Genomic DNA, 22,855 nt, shown 5'->3' on the forward strand with positions numbered 1-22,855 from the left:
AACATCTGTTCCCTTTTTATCCTGTGCAACTGTCAGGCAAACCTCACCGCACAACAGAGGGAGGACGCGTCCGCTGGCGAGCGACTGCTTGCAGGCCATGCACAGCTCAGCAGGGAGAGGGAAGTACACAAACGCAGCATAAATAACATCCGCGTGGCCAGTTTCAGCCAGAGATGGTCTCGGTTTCCCTGAGACTAAGAGCAGAATCTGGTGATCATTTAAGGGAGTTTGGAAATACTGTGAGAGCTGTTGGCTTCGAAGGGGCCTGTCCAACATGAAATGCGGGTGGCAGGAGATGTGTTGCCTCCCTCAAGCATGATATCAATGCACTGACCTTCAAAATGCCAAGCAGAGGTGGTTACTTGTGTTTTACAGATGGGGAAACTGAGGCACAGACACTAACACAGCATGATCGAGCAGAAGCAGGCCCTTTCCTAGTCCCCAGCCCTAACCACTAGATTGCAGTGTAGTATTCAAGCTATGGCTATCTTTTATAACCCACTGCTTGTAGTTATGCGATAGCTAGGCTTTTGGATGAGAAGTTATTATATTAGTCAGTCACATGCACTTATTCAAGGGGACGTGGCCAGAGAACCAGCATCCAGAGATCAGGTGAATTCAGCATAAGAAACACCACAAAGCATTCCCCTTTGTAAAGGCCTTTCCCATGCCACAAACACCCCCAAATAAAAACTGTAACAAGCCAAGAAAAAAAAAAAAGCCTTTTTTTTTTCTACCCCCCAAAAGAAAAGTGCTAAAGAGGTCCTGAAATCCATTAGAGGCTTTACTATTGATTTGCTGTAGAACATGCCCAGAGACTACAGCACAAAGTGCTAAAATAAATACACCACCAATACACTCTTAGGAGTCCCTTTCTTCAGGGGATCTAAGTTCCTAATAATTAGCCTGTCTGCAGAGTCAACCTTTTATAGGAACTTTTTTCCCAGCATGCCTTTCTGGGCGTTGCCCTTTAAATTGGGCAGAGCCAGGCAGCTGTGGCCTAAGAGGCCACCTTAGAGCAGGCTGTATCTTCTTCTCTCCAGGCTGGGTAAGTCCGGTTATGGTTTCCCTTTCTGGCTGAGGCTCATTTCCACACAGGAGGCTGATGCCGGGATGGACTTGCTTATTGTTACCCTGGGGTTTCAGGCTTTGAACTGGCGCAAGTGAAAGTTGTTGTTAATGGATGATGGCTTTTGCAGTTGTAACCCACACACCGCCTGGGTGTGGTGTTCTGCCCCATCTAGTCTGACCACTTAGAGAGAGAGAGAGATTAATAAGTCTGCTTTAGGGGGGTCCCCCCCCCCAAGGGAAGGAAAAAAGGAGGGGAATAAAAACCAAAGCTTTGAGTCAATGAAAATTCCAACTGTGGCAAATTTCAGAAGAAATGAAAAGTGCTGGTTTCTTTTTAATTTTGTAAGGGAAAGTATGGACTGTTTTTCATCCAGCCCAGGGGATGGCCAACCTGAGCCTGAGAAGGAGCCAGAATTTACCAATGTACATTGCCAAAGAGCCCCAGTAATACGTCAGTAGCCCCCCATCAGCCCCTCTCTCCCCCCCCTTAGGGCCTCCCGCCAACTGGCAGCCCGGCCGATCAATGTCTCCCCGCACCTCCCAATCAGCTGTTTCGTGGCGTGCAGGAGGCTCTGGGCGGGGGGGGGAGAAGCGAGGGCACTGCAGGCTGAGGGGAGGGGGCGGGAAGGGGTGGAGTGGGGGCGGGGCCTGGGGCAGAGCCAGGGGTTGAGCAGTGAGCACCCCCCGGCACATTGGAAAGTTGGCGCCTGTAGCTCCAGCCCCGGAGTCGGTGCCTGTACAAGGAGCCGCATATTAACTTCTGAAGAGCCGCATGTGGCTCCGGAACCGCAGGTTGGCCACCCCGATCCAGTCCTACTTACTCCATGTATGTTTTCAATCCAGGCATGGTAACTCCATTGTATTTCGGCTGTGTTGATTCTCTGCTGCATCTGGTTATAACTCCTGGGAAGCCCAGGGACTAGCCAGCACCCCCCCCGCCCCAGGCCATGGCTCTGAGAGCAGAGCGCCTGGGTTGCAGGAGGCTGACGCTCAGTGGCGCCCGTGCCCGGCTTTGGCTGCCCCCTCAGGTGCAAGGAAGGAGCCCAGGGGCTCACGTGATGGCAGCAGATGGCTCAGATCCAGGGCTGCCAGGAGCTCCATGCGGCAGCTTGGGTTCAGTGAGAGAGCCCAAGGAGCGGAAAGCCAGGCAGCAGAAGCTGTTGGCCGTAGACACAGTCTTGTGAGCTCCTGAGGCAGGCAGTGGGAGAGATCTTCAGTGGGTCCAGAGAGGGGTGGGGCAGAGACCCCCCATAACAGCCAGAGGGGCATGATACCAAAAGCCCCAGCTGGGCCAGATTTTTTTTTGAGGAAGTGGGGAAACTGAGGCCTGGTCTACACTCAGTATTAGGCTGATGAAGCTCTGGCGAGGTGGGTAGGCAGCCATTTGTGGGGTTTTAAGACCGACGGTCCTTTCTGGTGTGGAGTGACAGCAGTCCGGATCTCATACAACCAGACGTGGGTTTGTCCGGTCCCACATAGGCGGGACGACATTTAGAAGCATGCCGGTGCGGGCAGGGCCACACATTCTTCCAAATGGCATCCCCCGCATGGCACGCAGAATTGAGACCCAGCAATAGGGTTGCCAACAGTCTAACCACACAAGCCCAAACACCCTTGCCCCGCCCCTGCCCTGAGGCCCCGCCCCTGCCCCATTCACTCCCTCCTTCTGTCGCTTGATCTCCCCCATGCTCACTCACTTTCACCGGGTTAGGGTGTAGGAGGGGGTGCAGGGTGCGGGCTCTGGGAGGGAGTTTGGGTGCAGAAGGGGGCTCTGGGCTGGGGCAGGGGTGAGGGGTCCCGGAGGGGGTGCAGGGTGTGGTCTCTGGTTGGCGGCGCAGTGGGGCTATGGCAAGCTCCCTGCCTGCCCTGGCCCCGTGCTACTCCCAGAAGTGGCCAGCATGTCCGGCAGCGGCTTCTGCTGGGGGAGGGGCAGGTACCGCCCCCGCAGCTCCCATTGGCCACAGTTCTCGACCAACAGGAGCTGCGGAGTTGGTGCACGGGGTGCAGGCAGTGCAGAGAGACACACACACCCCCAGCGGCCGTAGGAACGTGCCAGCCGCTTCCGGGAGCCGCGCAGAGCCAGGGCAGGCAGGGAGCCTGCCTTAGCCCTGCTGTGCCGCCGGACTTTTAGTGGCCTCAAATCTCCCGGTTTGGCTTCAGTAGCCTCTGGGAGATAGAGCCCAATTCCGGGAGACTCCCCTCTGAGGATTGTCCTGGAGTCTCCAGGAATTAGAGATGAATCTTTAATTAAAGATTGTCATGTGATGAAATGTCCAGGAATATATCCAACCAAAATTGGCAGCCCTCCCACATAGAGAACTAAGCTCGCAAACTCCCGGCTCCACTTTACAGCGGGATGGTGAGCGATCGGCCAGGGAAAGGCCCCTCTCAAGCCAGGTTTTGACACAAAACCAGACTCAAGTGAGGATCCATTGTCCAGCATAGGAAAAGACAAATACTGGGCCCAGTTAGCGCTAATGGAAAGACATTGAGACACCGAAGAATTCCCCCCATCTGAATAACCACGAGTCACCATGTTGAAAGCATTTGAAAAAGATTTGAATAGGTGTAGTTTGACATCTATATTTGGGGAGGGGTAGCTCTGGTCAGGCCAATAGGGCCATGCATAGGGGGCAAATTCCGCACCAGCCCAAGGCTTACTGTTTGGGGGGGCAACGCCCCCCGCCCTCCCAAAACTACGCCCGGACTTGAAACTGAAGTTTTCATCCAGAAACTGAGCAACAGCGTCTAAGCGGGAAGCTGTCTGTGACGGACTGGATCCCCACTGCAGTTAGGGGGTACACTGAGAAACTGCTCAGAGGCAAGGGGTCGCTTGTATTAGCAAAGGGATTTCTAGCTAACATGGAAGAGTAAAGCCTGAGGTTGTGTCTCGTCCGGGTTCGCTCTCCCTTCCTGTTTCTTCTTCGAATCTCTGGCTTGTCTAGCGGTTTGTTCATTTTTACCCCAAGCAGATCTCTGGGGTGGAGCGTGTGTGCCAGAGTCAGCTGATAACTGGGGTGGCTGGTGACGAATCAGAGGGGAGAAGTGGGAGCGTCTGGGAGATAAGAACTCAGGGAGGCTGGATTTGGGGTGACAGGACTGGAGGATTCAGGCCTCTGGGCCGAAGCTGCGCAGCATAAAGGCACTCAGGGTTACAGGGCGGGCGGGGACAGAACCCCTTACTGGTCTGGGTGATCCCCCAAACGTCCTACTGAGCATGGCAGGGCCTCATTCAGGATGGGATCTGGGGCTGTCATCCCATGCTGTGTCCTGGAAGCAATTCTGCTTCTGCAGCCAGGTCACCAGCGAGCAGTTATCCCCTAGGAAAGAAACTGACCCAGAAAGGCAAAGATGATTGTTCCTCTCGCTGCAGTGCCCAGAGACCCCCCTCAGGATCAGGGGCCAGTTGTTGCAGGTGCTGGCAGTGGGGACTGTGCCCCAAATATCAGGGCTCTCCCTATAAAATCAGGACATCTGGTCACCCTAGACGTAACCGCTGTGGTCTTGCTTGTTGAGAGCAGCTCTTTACATTTCCAGGGTTCTGTTCCTAGGGGGAGACGCCGCGACTGGGGAAAGCAGGCTGGACGCAGCGTGTTTCAGAGTCGATGCTCGCCCACGCCCTGCATGCGCACACGGAGAGTTGACGTTGGGTTTTTTTTTTTCTTGTTTTGTTGTTCCTGTTAGACGTGAGGCTTAAAGTACAGGGCAGCTCTTTGTATGTGGGACAGCGAAGCGGTGATCTCCCCAGCACAAGAGCTGGTGTGGTTAGAGCTGGTCGGAAAGTTTACAGTGAAACTTGTGGGTGACGAAAAATATGCCTGGACCCGTTCTGAAATATGTCAGTTTCACTTAGGACATAGGCAGTGGGTGACTCTTTTGTTTGGGGGGGCTTATGCGAGCACCAGGGGAGGGGGTGGAGAGGAGCAATAGGTGGGTTGGGGGGCCTTAGGACTAGAGGGCAGAGATGAGGAGCGGAGCGGCAGATGGGCGGTCTCGGGGGAAGAGACGGAGTGGGGGATGGGAGAGAGGGCGGGGCCTATGGGGGGAGGTGGAGCGAGGGCGGGGCATCAGGGGAAGAGGCGGAGTGGGGCCGCAGAGGCGGAGCATGGGCGGGGCCACAGTCCGGATGCCGGTTGTCAGTCCCACTTCTAGGGACATTCCTTGCCCCCTGCATGGCCGGCCTTTTCAAGCCTCTTCCACGCACCCCACACGGTTTGAACGTTTTCAGAGCGCAACGGTTCAATGATTTGGTTTGAAATGACTTTTCCAAAAAAACAAAACAAATTCACTGTTTTTGCCTCAGCTTTTTATTTTAAAAAAAAGTCAAACTCTGTGAAAAGTTTTGATTGTTTTCTAAACGAAACATTTGGATTGACCTCAAATGGTTTTGTTTTCCCCCGACATTTCGTTTGGTGGGAAATGTTGAGGTTTGGGTCTAGTTTTGGAATGGGAAAAATTTCAAACTCATGGAAACGCCAGATCTCCCCTCTCCCCCGCGCTAGTGATGGCCCACAAGTACCGTAGGATCTCAACAGGAGTCGATGCGCCATTCGGAGAAACATCATTTGGGAGCGTTAGTCACATCTCTTGAGGCTCCGTAAATGGCTTAATCATGAATCCTTCTATCTATTGTATGTATCTGGCCCCTCCGTTACTGGGAGTCTAAGCGCTTCACAGTCTGTTTTATTTATGACATGGCCCAACCCTTGTTTGGGAGCTAGCGAACAGGAACATCGAACAGGAGTTTTGCTAGGGAGTTCTCCAGCTGAAGGGGGAGTGACTACGTGACCTTTGGCATGAGTTTGTTGTCTGTAGTGTGCTTGCTGCCTGAATGAAATATATATATATAGACTATAGAGAGAGAGAGAGAGATGAGTTCATGGAGGATAGGTCCATCAATGGCCATTAGCCAAGATGGTCAGGGATGCAACCCCATGCTCTGGGTTGCCCTAGCCTCTGACTGCCAAGAAGCTGGGAATGGGTGACAGGGGATGGATCACTGGATGATTCCCTGTTCTTTTCGTTCCCTCTGGGGCACCTAGCACTGGCTGCTGTGGGAAGACAGGAGACTGGGCTAGATGGACCCTTGGTCTGACCCAGGTTGCCCGTTCTTATGTTCCCCCTGTATTTTTCAGATCAGTATATTTTGCACATTGCTGTGGATGGGCGGACGAGCGTTCAGGAATTTAATGTGTGGCAGGTAAAAGTGCGATGATCCCCAGAGGAGAAACTGAGTCGCAGAGCGATGAAGTGACTTGCCCAAGGTCCCCCATGGAGTGTGTGGCAGAGCAGGGAATTGACTCCCAATCTCTGGCATGCCGGGCTAGTGCCGTAAGCACGGGACCAGCCTTGCTTTTCGTTCCTGAGACCAACCCAGCCTGTCTCCCACCCTAAACTGCCTCCCCTCCTCTGTGCGCTGCATGGGGGTGTCTTGAGCCTGGCGAAGGGCCGTGCACACCTGACTTCCCACCTGGCCCTGTCAAACCCAGGGCTGGCCCTGAGCAGCCGGCAGAGGTAATCAAACCAAATGCCCCACCATCACCTGACCCATCCTCCTCTCTCCCGCTTTCTCCCCCCGCTGCCTGTAGCGCCTCTCCCAGCAGCAAAGCACCCAGTCTCCTTTGCAAGCAATGGAGCAGCCACTGGCACGGATCCCAGCAACATCAGCCCAGTTCAGTTCACTCGAGCGGTCATGTAAGTTGCCGCATCTTGATTCTGTGCTGTGTCGGGTTAAGGTGGGGGTGGGGATTTTCTGTCCCGGGACTTGGACGGTCTGACAACAGCCACGCAGAGGGGAAATCGAGGCCCATCCTGGTGCTTGTCAACATGTCATCATACAGATACCGCAGCTAGTTAAGCCATCAAAGCGGGGTTTGATTCACAGAGGGGTTCCAGGCAGCAGTCGCTGCAGGGGAAAGAAAGAAACACAAGTGTAGGGCTTTGCCTTTGTATTAAAGCCATTTTCTTCTTAAAATGCTTTAAACAAAATCTAAATATAGCTGCTTCAGAACCCAAGCTCTACTGAGCAGGACAAAAGCAGGGTCTGTCTCTGGATCCTAGGGCAAGGATGAAATCAAAGCCGCCCCAGATGTGAACAGGCAGGATAATTCAGCCCCCAGTAGCTGCTATCAGCTGAGACGTGTCACCGGCAGTGCCTTAAAATCCGTCAAAGGCCCCGTTGGTGTCAGTACGGAATGAAACGCAGGCAGCTCCGGATACGCGGCCTGTCAGATAAAGATCAAAGCTGCCATCCGCCCCACGCCGGAAAGCACTATCTGTTTTGCCGAATGTCGGAATCCTTAGGACAAAAATTCAACACTGATTTACATCCCCCGGCTGTGACGGGGTAAAGCCCGCGTGGAATTTGGCCCCTGCACGCCATCAGATTCTGGGATGCTCACCTGCCCAGGCAGGTAGAGGGAGCAGTGTGCAAAATATACCAAGCTGGTCTCAGAAACTCATAGCATGGAACTACAGCAAATGGGCCAAGTCCGCCCCGGTGTAACTTCATTGATTAGTGGTTCCTAGGGCAGAAGAAGAGAAGGCAGCAGCCATCAAGCGATTGGCTGGCTGGTGAGTCACAGATGTTTTTAAGGCCGGATGGGACTGTTTTGCTAATCTAGTTTGACCAGCTGCATATGCAGGCCAGAGAACTTCCCCAGTGATTCCTGCAGCAAGCCCATAACTTGTGGTTGAGCTAGAGTGTTTCTTTTAGACGGGAATCCAGTCCTGATTTAAAGCCTGCAAGGGACGGAGAACCTGCCACAGCCCTAGGCCGTTCCCCTGTTGCTTTACGCTCCCTGTTGAAAACCGGTGCTTTATTTCTAGTCGGTCTCCAGCCACGAGATCCCGTTCTGGCTCCAGGGCCGGCTTTAAGCCAATTCGGCCAATTCCCCGGAATGGGGCCCCGCGCCTAAGAGGGCCCTGCAACATCCGGGGCTGCCGGCAGAGCGGGGAAAAAAAAAAGCTGCGTCCTGCTTCTCCCCGCTCCCTCCAGCGCTTGCGCCGCCATACAGCTGATCAGCGCAAGCCTGGGAGGGAGGGGTGAGGAGGAGGAATGCGGGCGTGCTTGGGGAAGACGCGGGGCCAGGGCAGGGATTTGGGGAGGGATCCAATGGGGCAGGGAGGGGGCGGGTCTGGGGGCGGGGCCAGGGCCGGGATTTGGGGAGGGATCCAAAGGGTCAGGGAAGGGGTGGGGCTGGGGGCAGGGCCAGGGCGGGGATTTAGGGAGGGATCCAATGGGGCAGGGAGGGGGCGGAGTCGGGCCAGGGCCGGGGCGGAGTTGGGGCGGGGGTGGCGCCAGACAATTCGCGTCCCGGCGTGGGGCCCCGCACCTGCTAAAGCTGGCCCTGTCTGGCTCCGTCTGCTGGATGGAAGAGCCTTCGGTTATCAGCAATCTCCCCTCTGAGTAGCTACCTATAGGACGTGATCACGTCAGCTCGGGATCCAGTCGGATGCATGCGCATGTGGGCAGATACAGAGGCAGGTTAGACGGCTCGTGATCCACTGAAGCGTTCTTGCACAGACAGGAGGATGCCCCAGCTTGCCTTTGAATTTTAAATGTAGTGAGTTCAAGTGATAGAGCAGCTACAGCTTGGGGACAGCGGCTTCCTTTCCTTGCCTGGGAGCTGCTCAGCTGCTCCTGAAGCTTCAGGCTTATAGGGCAAGGAAACAGGCCCATCTGGCTGTCCCTGAGTGTCAGGGTGAACTGCACCTCTGTCCCTTCCCTAGTCTCTGAGTCTAGCGCCAGCTTCTGTGAAAGCTCTGTCTCCGGCACGCAGACTCCCCCACTGGTTCTGCCCTACGGCAGCTGTGAACAGAGTGAGTAGACAGCCTCTTTAAACCAAAGTATCATTTAACCTTAACTGGAGGGACAAAGTATAGGAGAAAAAGGACTTTAAAACCGCAATCTATGCACATCTGTCTTACCCAGAGCCCTCCCGCCCCTGATTTGTGCCTAGGATGGCCTCACTAGTTTGGATGCTGTGTCAGGCTGAACAGCTTCTCAGCCACGCCTGCGTCCCCCAAGAGAGGCTTTTGATCTAGTCAGAGTCCCTTTTTCTCTCAGTTCACCAGCTTTTAGGCCCTGCTAGTCCAGAACCAGTGTGGTGGGCTCCACGGGAGGTCGGGCCAGTCTGTCCAGACCCACTGCTCTCCCGTTGTCTGGAAACAACCCCCAAGTGTTTGCTGAGGGCTGTCTAGTCTAACCGTTGTTTTACCTCCCTGTTTGTTACCCAACCGCCCAGTTGATTGACTGACCCCCATCAAACATCCCCATAACCCGATCGCATAGAGAGCAGCCACGTGTCCATCACACTGAATCTGGAGCAGGGGCGGCAGATGGAGCAAGCCACCGGTCCTCCCCCCGGATAGGAGACTACTCAGTTTCAGACGTCTGCTTCTGGTTAGAACCCCCCATGTCACCCCCTTCCTTGGTATTAACACCTTTCCCATAGGTCGTCCCTGTAGCCAAGCTATAACTGTGCCCCCAGCTATTCCCAGGCAACCCGTGGCACAGCACACATGGGTACGACCCTCCCACACTGGGCCAGATTTCCCAGTGCCCGGCACCCCACATGTGAGCGCTCTTAGAAATCTGGCTCTCTCTGGCTTTGAATGCCCGAGTATTGGACTCTTGTGTTCGATGGGCATCCGGCCGTTGCATCTGACCCCATTTGACCCAGGCTGTTCAGTTCCTTGGTGCTCTCTGCACCAATCAACGGTGTCTATAATGAAGACCATGACTGCGCCGTGTCAAGCTTTGCGAAGCGCCCAGACACCACGGTGATGGGCACAACAGAAGCGCTGCTTATAACACAGAAGAATCCCTCCAGCTTAGGGTGACCAGATGTCCCGATTTTATAGGGACAGTCCCAATTTTTGGGTCTTTTTCTTATAGAGGCTCCTATTACCCTCCCCCCCCCGTCCTGATTTTTCACATTTGCCGTCTGGTCCCCAGACTCCAGCTCCTTAATGGCGGCTCTTCTCTGAATCCAGTGACAGGCGTGAAAGTTGGGTCTTCTCTCTACTGGGCGTACTCAGGCAGCTCGGTGACTGCAGCGTCTAATGCAGCGGCTGTTCCCAGCCACTCTCAGCTACGTTGCCAGGGCTAGGGGGAGGACGCTATGAGCCATGGCTTAGGGATTAATTACCAGAGTAATTAAGAGTTAAAACGGTGACAGCCTGCCCGTGACAACAGGCGAAAAGCTCAGTGGTGACTGCCGCACTAATCCCCTAGGGCTGCTCGTGCGAAGAGCTGATTTGTCAAGGTAGATTTCTTGCTGCTCTCATTTCTAGTTTATATGGCAAAGGTCAGCTCTCATTAGGGTGACCAGATGTCCTGATTTTATAGGGACAGTCCCAATATTTGGAGGTTTTTTAAATATGGGCTCCTATTACCCCCCACCCCCATCCCGATTTTTCACACTTGCTATCTGGTCATCCTAACTCTCGTGGGGGAAACGCTGGGCGTTACCACCTGTGGCATTGCAGGGTGTGCCCACGCAGCAGATAAACACCCGTGGCCAGCCTACGTCGGTTGACTTCGGGCTGCGGGGCTGTTTAACTGTGGGGTAGTTCCTCGGGTTGGAGCCCGCGCTTTGGGACTCCACGAGGGGGGAGGGTTGACACAGCTGTAGTGATCAGGGCAGGCAGGCCATTTCTCTGGTTTTAAGACGGACAGTCTTGGTTTTGTGGTGTTTGACCGCTGTCCGGTACTGATATAAAGTCAAAGTTCTCCGCAAGCCTTATCTAGCCAATCACCCCTGGGAGGGAGGGAGATATTATCCCTGGGGGGGGGGAAACTGAGGCACAGAGTGGTGGAGTGACTCACTCAAGGTTAGAGAGGGGCCTTAGCACCAGAGAGCAAGAGACGCTGAGAGCACAGCGACCCCAGGGAGCAGGAGATGAGACGGGCCAGCTGTACCTTCTCGCAGCTCTGCCATCTACAACAGCAGCCGTGTACAGGGGGCCCTGGTGTGAGGCCATGCTCTGTGGAACGGGAAGGATGCAGGCAGCGACTGTTGTCGTGTGAAGTCGCAGCTGCAGGGCCCAAGCCCATCCTCCATTTTGGGAGGCAGAGCGGAGAGGGGCAGGCTGGCGCGGGCAGCAGGCTTTGCCTCCTGTATCCGAACCCAAAGAGTGGGATTGTTCAATACCAACTGGCCTGGCCCTGAGGAGAAAAACCATCACACCATAGTGTGGAGAGGGGGACAGAATCTGCACCCACTGGCCAAACCAAAAGTCAGCACCTGCGTACTACGGAGATGAGCGTGGTATACGACCCTGCGTAGAATGGAATTGGTCCAGCGTTTGTGTGTCTCTGTGCAGGCGTGCTGGCTGCGTTGGGTGGGCACAAGATGGAGATGGAGGTGCTTACTGAAGGGAATCTGAGCAGAAGAAACAAGTTTTGCATTTTGCTCTCCAGGCGAGACCTGTGGCCGTTGTCATCTCTTGATCGGGTGAGCTCTAGAGTCTAGCTCCAGCTGCTCTGAGAAGCTCTGTCTCTGGCACTCAGGAGAATGCCCCACTGTTGGAGGTCCAGAAGGACGTAGCTATCGTGGGAGGTCCTGATGGCCGGGTCAGAGGTGCTTCTTGGGTAGGCAGGGCCAATCCCAGAGGGCCGTGAGTATTGGGACTGAAGCTATGAACTAGCCTCTGTATTCAATGGGCAACGTGTACCAAGAGCAGGGCCTCCGGGTGAGGAGTTCATGGTGCCCCGTGTTCCTAAGTAGATGGGGCCGATGTGTTTTTGTACCCAAGCACAGATGTTAAGTGACTTGCTCAAGGCCATGCAGAACTGTGGTTGAAAGAACCCAGGAGTCCTACCTCCCAGTCTCATCTCTATCCCACCAGACAATGGTAGGTCTTGAAACATTGGTTGAGGAGCCAGCGTCCCACTTCCTAATTAAATTATGGCCTTTGACCTGACACTTCCTTCCCCTGGTCCTGTATGAATAACCCAGACCAGGTGACTGGGGGTAGGGTATAGCATCTTCTTAGCCAGTGCTTCTCAAAGTCGGGCCGCCGCTTGTTCAGGGAAAGCCCCTGGCAGGCCGGGCTGGTTTATTTACCTGCCGCGTTCGCAGGTTCGGCCGATAGCGGTTCCCACTGGCCGCGGTTCGCTGCTCCAGGCCAATGGGGGCTGTGGGAAGCGGCGCAGGCCGAGTGATATGCTGGCTGCCCTTCTCGCAGCTCCCATTGGCCTGGAGCAGCGAACTCTGACCAGTGGGAGCTGCGATCGGCCGAACCTGCGGACGCGGCAGGTAAACAAACCAGCCCGGCCCGCCAGGGGCTTTCCCTGAACAAGCGGCGGCCCGACTTTGAGAAGCACTGTTCTTAGCAGTTCTCCTGTGTGTTTGCCCCTTTAGTAGAGGCCTCTGTCTGCTCATTCAGAGTCTGGAGTTGAGTGCACAGGACACGTCTGACTTGGAAGATGATCAGCTGAAAGCTAAATGCTGGCGCGATCAATAGAGTCCTCTTAGCCGCCAAAGCAATGTGAGAGCGCATATTGATTTTTGGACTGAGGACTGCAAAGGGAGTCTTTCCAGAGAAAGTTGGGAGCTACTTCCAACTTGATCAGCTGTTTGCATGACTGTCAGAGGTAGTAGGGCTGTTCTGTGGGGAACAGTGTGTGCTGCATGTGAACACAATCCACAAAGAACAGGAAATATTGCACAACTTTCAATACAGATCCCAGAAACTGTCTGCTTTCCACTGACCTCTAGGTATCTTCTGCCTCCTGGAGTGGAGTGTATGTAGCTGTTAGAAGACTTGGGTTTTTTCCATACTGTACCTTAAAATTTCTACATCTGCCCAGCGGTGGGGCAGCTGCCATTTTGTGAGGCAGGGTTGGTGCAGCATGTTAAAAGAGAACATGCCCTGTGCTCTCTCCTGAAGAATGGGCTTTGTTGGTTCTTGGTCTTTTCCCTGGATCTGAAATGTCCTCTCCACTGATGTATATGGCTGCTCTTGCATCTGTCAAACATATCACAGAGGGTTCCCAAAGCAATTCCTAGCATCACACCTGCTGCCCCAAAAGAAGAGCGAGAGAAGAACTCCTCTCAGATGCTGGCGATCAGCTCAGTCTAGTTCCCAGCATAGTTCTGATGACTAGAAGCTCTAATCCTGAATCCATCACCAACACCAACCCTTAGAGACCTTGTAATCTAAGTTATGTCTTAACGTCTGTGTACTGCCGCTTTTGCCTTTTGTGAATGGTTTGCGTAGCTCTCTCAGAAGATTGACCACCTTGTGATTGTTACTATGTATTTATTATTTACCTGGTCATGGACCAGCACGCTCCCTGTGTGAGGTGCCATACAAGCACAGAACAAAAAAAGTGCCTCTCCCACAGAGATGAGGGGTAGGGTAGGGATTGACTGGGACAGGCCTTGAGCATGAAGACAAGCAGCTTATATTTGCTGCGATAGAGAAGGGGAGCCAGTGGAGGGATTCAAAGAGAAGGGTTACGTGGTCCAAGCAACAGGCTAGGGAAATGATCTTAGCAGCAGCATTGTGCATGGAAGTTGGAGCATTCTCCCGACCCCACACCAGCTCACATCCCTGGACCCACAACATCACTGGGGCCCCCACATCAGTTCTGCTCCCCAAAGCACTCACACGTACATTCTCCCCCTCGCCAAATATCCATTCTCCCCACACGCACACATCTCCAACACCCTGGTGTGCCCCCCATATCAAATTCTGTCCCTTAGCCCCTCCCCAGCAATTCAGCCCACATCTCAGTTCTGCCCGCTAGCCCCCCAGAACATCCGTCCTGTAGCCTCCCTCTTTCCTGGGAGGTGCTGAGCCCTCTGTAGTCCAGCGGGCCATTCCCCAAGTCCCCGGAGACCTTTACCGGGCTCCGTGAATGAATTTCTGCCTCTGACTTGGGGAGAGGTCGCCTGTCCGCAACGAGAGCTGTCCACTCTGCCGCTCACCTCTGCTTGGGGACTGCAGGTCCTGACACATGCGGTTGCTATGATACAACGAATGTTCCTGCGGAGCTGCGAGATTTGTGCAATTCCAGCTCATTGTGGCAAACTCTGCTCGGCGGCGAACAGGAATAAACATCTCTGCCGGCCAAACGTGGGCTGGTCTGCTCAGTGCCGAGCTTGGGGCCTTCACTGGGCCCCGGAAAGCCTCGTGACAGAGCCATGCTGAGCTCAAAAGACCCTCTCGTCTCAAGGAGGCCCAAGTCCGGAACTGCAGGTCCAGCCCCGTCCCGTGAGACATCGAGACGGGTCAGAAGATCCCAGCTCACCGGTTCCCCAATGCAAGTAGTGACTCGAAGCGTGTTCCGGACGCTGTTTCAAGATGATACTTTGGCCCTGTCTGCTGGCGCGCCACTACTGCTTCTCGGCAATGAGGGCGATGTTTCTTTCCCCGACCCGCCGCTCTGTACTCCTGTCACGCTTTCTTTCACCTCCCGCAGAACCACATCTCTGGCCTTGGCTCCTTTCCCTAGTACCTTGACGTTAGCGACCCAGTCACTGGGGGAAACGCAGCAAGGGGAAGGCTGAATTCTGGGCTGCTTCCCAGCGTTAAGCTACATAGGGCGGCGTAGTGGGTAGGAAAGTGGCCTGGGGCAGGAGTGGTGGAAGATCCCTAAAAGTGGGAAGGCCACCTGACCCGTGGCCCCGCCCCTTCCCATGAGGCCCCGCCCCCATGCCGCCTCTTCCCCCCAAGACTCTGTCCTCCACTTGCTCCTCTCCACTCCCTCTCCCCCATTGCTCGCCCTTACAGCCAGTAAAAAGTGATGGAGCCATGGGCCCCTACTTCCCCGGTTCTGATGCCCCTGGCCTGGGGCACCTAGCAGTGGGACCCTGCTCTCCATTGTGGCTTCAAGGTACTAACTGTAAGGCCTGGTCTACACTAGGCTTTTATGTCGAATTTAGCGCCGTTATATCGAATTAACCCTGCACCCGTCCACACCACGAAGCCATTTAGTTCGACATAGAGCCCTCCTTAAATCGATTTCTGTAATCCTCCACAACGAGAGGAGTAGCGCTAAATTCGAAATGGCCATATCGAATTAGGCTAGGTGTGGATGGAAATCGACGGTAATAGCTCCGGGAGCTATCCCACAGTGCACCACTCTGTTGACGCTCTGGACAGCAGTCCGAGCTCGGATGCTCTGACCAGCCACACCCCGGGAAAATTTGAATTCCTTTTCCTGTCTGGGCAGTTTGAAGCGCAGTTTCTGTTTGGACACCGTGGCGAGCTCAGCAGCAGTGGCAGCAGTGGCAACGATGCAGAGCTCTCCAGCAGAGATGGCCGTGCAATCCAATAGAAAGAGGGCCCCAGCATGGACGGATCGGGAAGTCTTGGATCTCATCGCTGTGTGGGGAGATGAGTCCGTGCTTTCCGAGCTGCGCTCCAAAAGACGGAATGCAAAGATCTATGAGAAGATCTCTAAAGCCATGGCAGAGAGAGGCTACAGCCGGGATGCAACGCAGTGCCGCGTGAAAATCAAGGAGCTGAGACAAGGCTACCAGAAGACCAAAGAGGCAAACGGACGCTCCGGATCCCAGCCTCACACATCCCGTTTCTACGAGGCACTGCATTCCATCCTAGGTGCGGCCGCCACCACTACCCCACCCCTGACCGTGGACTCTGAGGATGGGATATTGTCCGCGGCCGGTTCCTCAGCGGACGGGGAAGAGGAGGAAGGAGATGAGGAGGACGAGGCAGTAGACAGCGCTTACAACGCTGATTTGCCCGACAGCCAGGAGCTCTTCATCACCCTGACAGAGATCCCCTACCAACCCTCCCCAGCCGTTACCCCAGACACAGATTCAGGGGAAGGATCAAGCAGTAAGTGTTTTAAATATCCAAACATTTATTTACAACATAACTGGCATATTTAAAATATTAACAGTAGCTAAAGTGCTTTAAAACATGTAAACATTTATTTGCAACAAAACAGGAAGATTGAAAATATTAACAGTGGGTAAAGTGCTTAAAAACATGTAAACAGGAAAGTCAAACAAAAGGGGAATCAGTGCAAAGTGTATCATGATTACTCCGTCTTTGGGCGCCTCAATATATAGTCCGAACCATTTTAAAAAAATCTCACAATGTCCGCTTCATGATTATAGTGCCCAAAACCCTGCAGTCATTTGTCCCTCCAAGGGCACCTAAGCCAAGAACTGGTCAATGTAACCGGGGATCGAGGCGACATCCTCCGGGGAGAACTCCTCATACACCTCCTGCAGGTGTTTTTCAAGCCTCATCAGCAGGTTCCTGGGCAGGGACAGCTTATTAGGCCCCCCGTGGTAGGACACGTTTCCCTGCCACAACGCCAGCAGGTACTCCGGGATCATGGCCTTGCACAGCAGTGCAGCAAATGGCCCCGGTTTCTGCAGGCTGTCCCGGAGCATCTTCTCCTTCTGGCTCTCGGAGACCTTCAGGAGGGTGATGTCAGGCATGACTCCCTGCTGTGAATTAGGTAGGGGAAAGTTAGTATTGGGACTGCTTGCCCGTCCCTTTACAGAACTGCAACCGCCGGTTTACAGCCACGCGGTTTACAGCCGCGAGGGGCTGGGACAGGGCCAGAGTTCATGCTTGCAGGATTGCTGCCAGCAGAGACTCGCATTGCTTTCTATGTGAAAGGAGGCCAGTGCCACTCTTAAAGTTTTAAGCGGCCACAAGTCTACGGCTTACCATGTTTGCCATCTAGACAAAGTCCGGTGTCCTGCCCTGCTCCTCAGCTCGCCACAGCAAGACCGCAGGCACTGTAGGCGAGGGCCGAAAATTCGACCTTGTCCTCAGTGCGCGTGTGATAGGTGCTCTGCATGGTCTTGTTCACAGAGAAAGACTATGTTCTCTGTTCACAGATACATTGCTCTGTCTCAGGAATTCACTCCCTTTTTCCAATTCCCACAGCCACATCTGCCCAGAGGCTAGCGCACATTAGGAGGAGGAAGAAGAGGACACGGGAAGACATGTTTGCTGAACTAATGGAATGCTCCCGAGCACAGGCAGCCCAGCAGACACAGTGGAGGGAGAACTTGTCCCAAATGCACCGGGCAAACATTGAACGGGAGGAGAGGTGGCGACAGGAGGACAGGCAGGCTACTCAAACGCTGCTTGGACTAATGAGGGAGCAAACGGACACGCTCCGCCGCCTTGTGGATGTTCTGCAGGACCGGAGGCAGGAGGAGAGAGCCCCGCTGCAGTCTCTCTGTAACTGCCCTGCCCCGCCACCAAGTCCCATACCCCCCTCACCCAAAGTCCAAACACGGAGGGGTGGAAGGGGCCGGGAAAAATTTCACTCCACCCCTGCGGACTGCTCTACCACTAGAAGGCTCTCATTCCCCAAAATTTGAAAAGTCCTTTCCTACCCGCCTCACACAAGACCCCGTCCAAGTTTCACCCCCCCGTTCCATGTGCGGTTGTTAATAAAGAATACGTTTCTGTTCATTTCTGTTTCCATCCTCTTCTTTTGGAGGGGAGTCTGTCTGGAGGGGGGGGAAGGGCCTTGGTCATTGGACAGGACAGTCACCTTTAGCAGGGGGCAGGTGCAGCAGCAGGGCACATATACAGTGCAGTGACTAGTTATCCTGGTCAGTCTGGGAGGTGGTTTTCATGTTCTGTGTGGTGGGGGCGGTGGTGTTGCTCTGTGACTTGGTGGCGGGGGAGGGCAGTTACAGATCTTATGCAGCGGTCCTTACCCTGGATCACAGAGCCGCGCAGCAGGGGATCTGTAACCCTCCTCCCCCTGCAAGACAGTCACATAGCCGACACATACACGCAGTCCCGGCCAGGAGGGCTGGCAGGCTCCGTTGAAACAACCAGTCCACCATCGCGGAGCCTGTCATTCCTGGAGTTTAGAAGCATCATTTGCATCACAACCCTAAACCCGCTCCCCGCCACAGTCTGCGTCCCAGGTTTAAAACATTCCCGTGAAAACAGTAATAAAGACAACGGTGTCCATGAACAAAACAGAACAGATTTTATTTTTTGGGAAGGGGGTGAAGGGGGTATGTAATTGGAGAGGATAGTCGACGGCAACTGGGTAAAGAAACGGGGGCAAGTTCAGCTTCTGTGTCCACAAACTTAAAAGTCAATGGGTACCCTGCTCAGCCTTGAAACTGGCTTTCAAAGCCTCCCGGATGCACAGCGCGTCCCGCTGGGCTCTTCTAATCGCCCGGCTGTCTGGCTGGGCGTAATCAGCAGCCAGGCTATTTGCCTCAACCTCCCACCCCGCCATAAAGGTCTCCCCCTTGCTCTCACACAGATTGTGGAGCACACAGCAAGCTGCAATAACGATGGGGATATTGGTTTCGCTGAGATCACAGCGAGTGAGTAAGCTTCTCCATCTCCCCTTGAGACGGCCAAAAGCACACTCCACTACCATTCTGCACTTGCTCAGCCGGTAGTTGAACAGTTCTTTTTCTGTGTCCAGGGCGCCAGTATAGGGCTTCATGAGCCAGGGCATTAGCGGGTAGGCTGGGTCCCCGAGGATCACTGTAGGCATCTCCACATCCCCAACAGTTATCTTGTGGTCCGGGAAGTAAATACCTTCCTGCAGCCGTCTAAACAGACCAGAGTTCCTGAACACGCGAGCGTCATGAACCTTGCCCGGCCATCCGACGTAGATGTTTGTAAACCGTCCCCGATGGTCCACCAGTGCTTGCAGCACCATTGAAAAGTACCCCTTTCTATTGATGTACTGGCTGGCCTGGTGGCCCGGTCCCAGGATAGGGATGTGAGTCCCATCTATAGCCCCACCGCAGTTTGGGAATCCCATCGCAGCGAAGCCATCTATGATGGCCTGCGCGTTTCCCAGGGTCACTACCTTTGACAGCAGTACCTTGACGATTGCCTTGGCTACTTGCATGACAACAACCCCCACGGTAGATTTGCCCACGCCAAAGTGGTTCGCGACTGACCGGTAGCTGTCCGGCGTTGCAAGCTTCCAGAGGGCTATGGCCACTCGCTTCTGGACAGTCAGGGCTGCTCGCATGCGGGTGTCCTTGCGCTTCAGGGCAGGGGACAGCAACTCACAAAGTTCCAGGAAAGTCCCCTTCCGCATGCGAAAGTTTCGCAGCCACTGGGATTCATCCCAGACCTGAAGCACTATGCGGTCCCACCAGTCCGTGCTTGTTTCCCGGGCCCAGAATCGCCGTTCAACAAAATCCACATGCCCCATTGCAAACGTGATGTCCTCGGCGCTGGGTGTCGTGGTTTCTGACAGCTCTGTGCTACTCTCCGACTTCAGGCCCTCACTCCGCTGCCGTAGCCTCCTCGCCTGATTTCTCTGCATCTGCCTCTGGGAAAGGTGTATGATAAGGTGCGAGGCGTTGAGAACGGCCACAACTGCAGCGATGGTCGCAGCGGGATCCATGATCGCAGTGCTGTGGCGTCCGCGCTGTCACTGATCAAAAAGTGCGCGAACTGATTTCCCGCCGGCGCTTTCAGGGAGGGAGGCAGGGCGGTAGTGACTGACGGATGACGACAGTTACCCAAAAGCACCCTCGCCACAATTTTTTACCCAGAAGCCATTGGGGGCTCGACCCAGAATTCCACTGGGCAGCGGGGACTGCGGGAACTGTGGGATAGCTGCCCACAGTGCACTGCTTCCAATGTCGACGCTTTCCCTGGTAGTGTGGACTGACAAAGTCGAATTACTGTCCTTAGTGTAGACACACACGTTCGACTTTCTAATATCGATTGCACATATTCGATTTAACTAAAATCGAACTACTCTCGTAGTGTAGACATACCCTAACACAAGTAATACATACAGACAAGGTGCGGGAGGTCATCCCTTTCATTGGACCAACTTCTGTTGGAGAGAGAGAGACGCTTTCAATGTCTATTTCTTTATATGTATTCTAGGTGCACTGTGCCACCCTTCTGGGCAGCTGCATCTGTATTTCCCCCTTGTGGCCCACCAGGGGCTCCCACTCTTAGGATCCTGCCTCCCCCCAGCCATCCCCTCCCTTGGGTGGAGACATAAATCTTTCCAGGCTGCGCAGTTTCCCGCCAACGCCGTGAGTTCCCCAGCAAAACAGACTGCCTCCGCCAGCCTGCTTTGCTTTCTCCTCGGAGCCTGGAAATCGTGTAATTGCCCACCGTTGCGTTCCCACACAGCCCTTTCTAAGGCCACATCTACACTACCATTTATGCCGGCAAAACGTATGTCGCTCAGGGGTGTGGAAAACACACTCCCCCGAGCGACATACCTTTCGCCAGCATAGGTGCTTGTGTGCACAACGCTGTGTCGGCAGGAGAAGCTCTGTAAGCCCACTAGTGTAGAGACGGCCTAAGCAAGCCCATTTATTCTTAAGGTAAAAGCGCTACAGAGAAAACACACTAAAACAATAAAAGAACCTTCACGCATGCTACTAAGCTTACCAGGGTTTGCCCCAGCTCCAGCAAGGGCTCCGGCTGGAGATCCATCCTTCCCACCCCACCGAGGGCGTTCTCTGTGCTCAGAAGTTCCTCACAGCTGTTCGCTCAGAACCAGCACACCCATCAATCTGTTAGTCGCTTCTTTATAAGCCTTTTGATCCTGGGAATAGGCAATTCCTAGACCTAGGGTCCCTCCCCAGGGCAGAGCTTGAAGAGATCAGCTCTGGAGGTGGTTCATTCTTGTCTTAGCCCATCGGGTAAAAGAGCCCTTTGAAGCTCATAACACTTCTCTCCCAGACAAGTGACTTCCAATTCCCCCGTCACACACGGACATTTTACATTTGAATACAATGAGCTCCCAAGGGACTTGAACTGAATTCGGTACGGTTTGTCCGGGGTCTCACATTGTACAGACACGTAGTATGCAGACAGTCAACACACTGGCCCTATGCATTAATAGCACAAGGAGCTGACTGTTTGAATTTGTGGGGTCGTGGTTCCTTTCTCCAACCCTTGATTGAGCTCTGCTGCCGAAATACGCCAGGACTGTTGGCTATATATAGCCCTGGTGCTAGCACTAAACGGTCCTTTTCTGGTCACCCCCTACCGTGCAGTGCCACTGCTGTCGCTTTGGCCGGCCGGGACCCCCTGCACAGTAGGAATTGCATCATCTTTGCCGTGCAGAAGAGCCCTCCTGGGTTGCCAGCTCGGTCCGATGCAGAGAGGTGAGGCCGTCGCCCCGTCTGCACGGGTCTAGCGCTTCTGCGTGAAACTAACCCAGCGGCGTGCACACCCAGTGCCTTTGTAGCACCGGTTTAAACTCACTGACCCCGCAGTGGTGTCGTGGGAGCAGAGCGCTGCTTGGAGGCCTGCTCGCCCCCTGCAGTTCGGGGGATAGCCTGCATTTCTGGTAGGGTTTTTCCATGGGGGGAAGGGCATGCCCAGGCATTGCATCTTGCTGCCCCTCCGCCCCAGCTCCTGCAATGAGCTCCCACCCGACTGTATCGGTTTCACTGGCGTCTTCCTCCCAATTCTGACTGCCAGGCGTTCTGGAAGCACTATTAAACCTCCTGCCCCAGGGCGTCAGCTGCCCTGTAGCTATTAGGGATCAGAATCAGACTGGTATGGGGGGGTGGATTATCCCACATCTGCCTGCTGTGGGGTTCTCAAACCTTCTGAAGCCCACGGTATTGGCCTCTGTGAGATGGATACGAGGCTAAATGGACCTTAGGTCTGACCCAGTCTGGCCATTCCCATGTCCCACGCTGCGGGCAGGAGGAGCAGAGAAGCGATCTGTAGAGTAGATGGTGATGTGGAAGCAGCAGGATCTTACGCAAGACATGAATTAGGGGCAGGGCGGGGTGCAGCATCGTTCCCTGCTAGGGATGAGCCATAGCTGCCAGCCACCCGGAATGCATGCGGTCCTCATGGACTTCTACGCACGTTTCCATCTGTCTTAACTCCAGAACTTGAGCCCAGCACTGTTCTCTGCCACCTGCACTGGTCCCCCAGCCACCTTCATTGCTTATCCTACGCCCTTTGGTAGGATGTGGCCTGTCCTAGAGCCCTGCTTCTGATGCCCAGTGCTTGGTACAGGCATTTACATAATGTGTCATGAATCAGAGTGCCCATTAAGCATCACTGTGCCCTGTTAGACTACCACGATGGCAGTGATAAGGGGGAGGGACAGAAAAGCTTTGTCTGCTCTGAGTTCTCGTAAATGTTTCTGTCGTGCCACTATTATGGTGCAGTTGTACTTGTGGTGGGAGCGGTGGGATTGCTGATGGGGCCAGCGCACTTTCCAAGGTGCTCCCAGCAGGGTTAGAGGGCGCAGTGATAAAAATGCTGGTGTCTCGGCCACTGTTAGAGCCCCCACTGTCGCTGCCACCAGTGGAGGTGCGCTGTTGGTAGTGCCACGGTGGGAAAGTGCTGGGTAGACACAGCCAAACTTGGGTGCCAAGGTGGCTCCGGATGTAGCCCAGGTCTGGTGAAACTTGCTATAGCTGTGAAGGGTTCAGATTCCTAGTGGATATTTGCCTGCAGCACCAGTCCCCGGCTGCGTGAACAGCACAGAACTGGAGCAGGAGGAAGTGGCGTGGGTCAGGTGTGCAGAGCGCTGGCCAAATTCCCTGGAGACACCCAGGGAGGGAATAGCACAGGGGGCTGTGGACTGGGATTGATGGGCATCAGCAGAGTTGGGGGGGAGCCAGGGCTGGTAAAGGGAGGGTGTGTGTGTGTGTGTGTGTGTGTGAAAGAGAGAGATGGGCTGTGGGTTGGCACTGAGAGGCACCGGCAGAGCACTGCATGTGGTGGTGGAGCCCAGGGCTGGACTAGTGGGGTGGGGGAGCTCCGGGTTGGGATTGAGGGTCATTGGCAGAGATGGGAAGGCAGGACTGGAATAGTAGGGGGCTGTGGGTTGGGA

Source organism: Terrapene carolina, unplaced genomic scaffold (assembly GCF_002925995.2).
Source record: "Terrapene carolina triunguis isolate 2854851 unplaced genomic scaffold, T_m_triunguis-2.0 Scaffold110, whole genome shotgun sequence".
NCBI lineage: Eukaryota > Metazoa > Chordata > Testudines > Emydidae > Terrapene > Terrapene triunguis.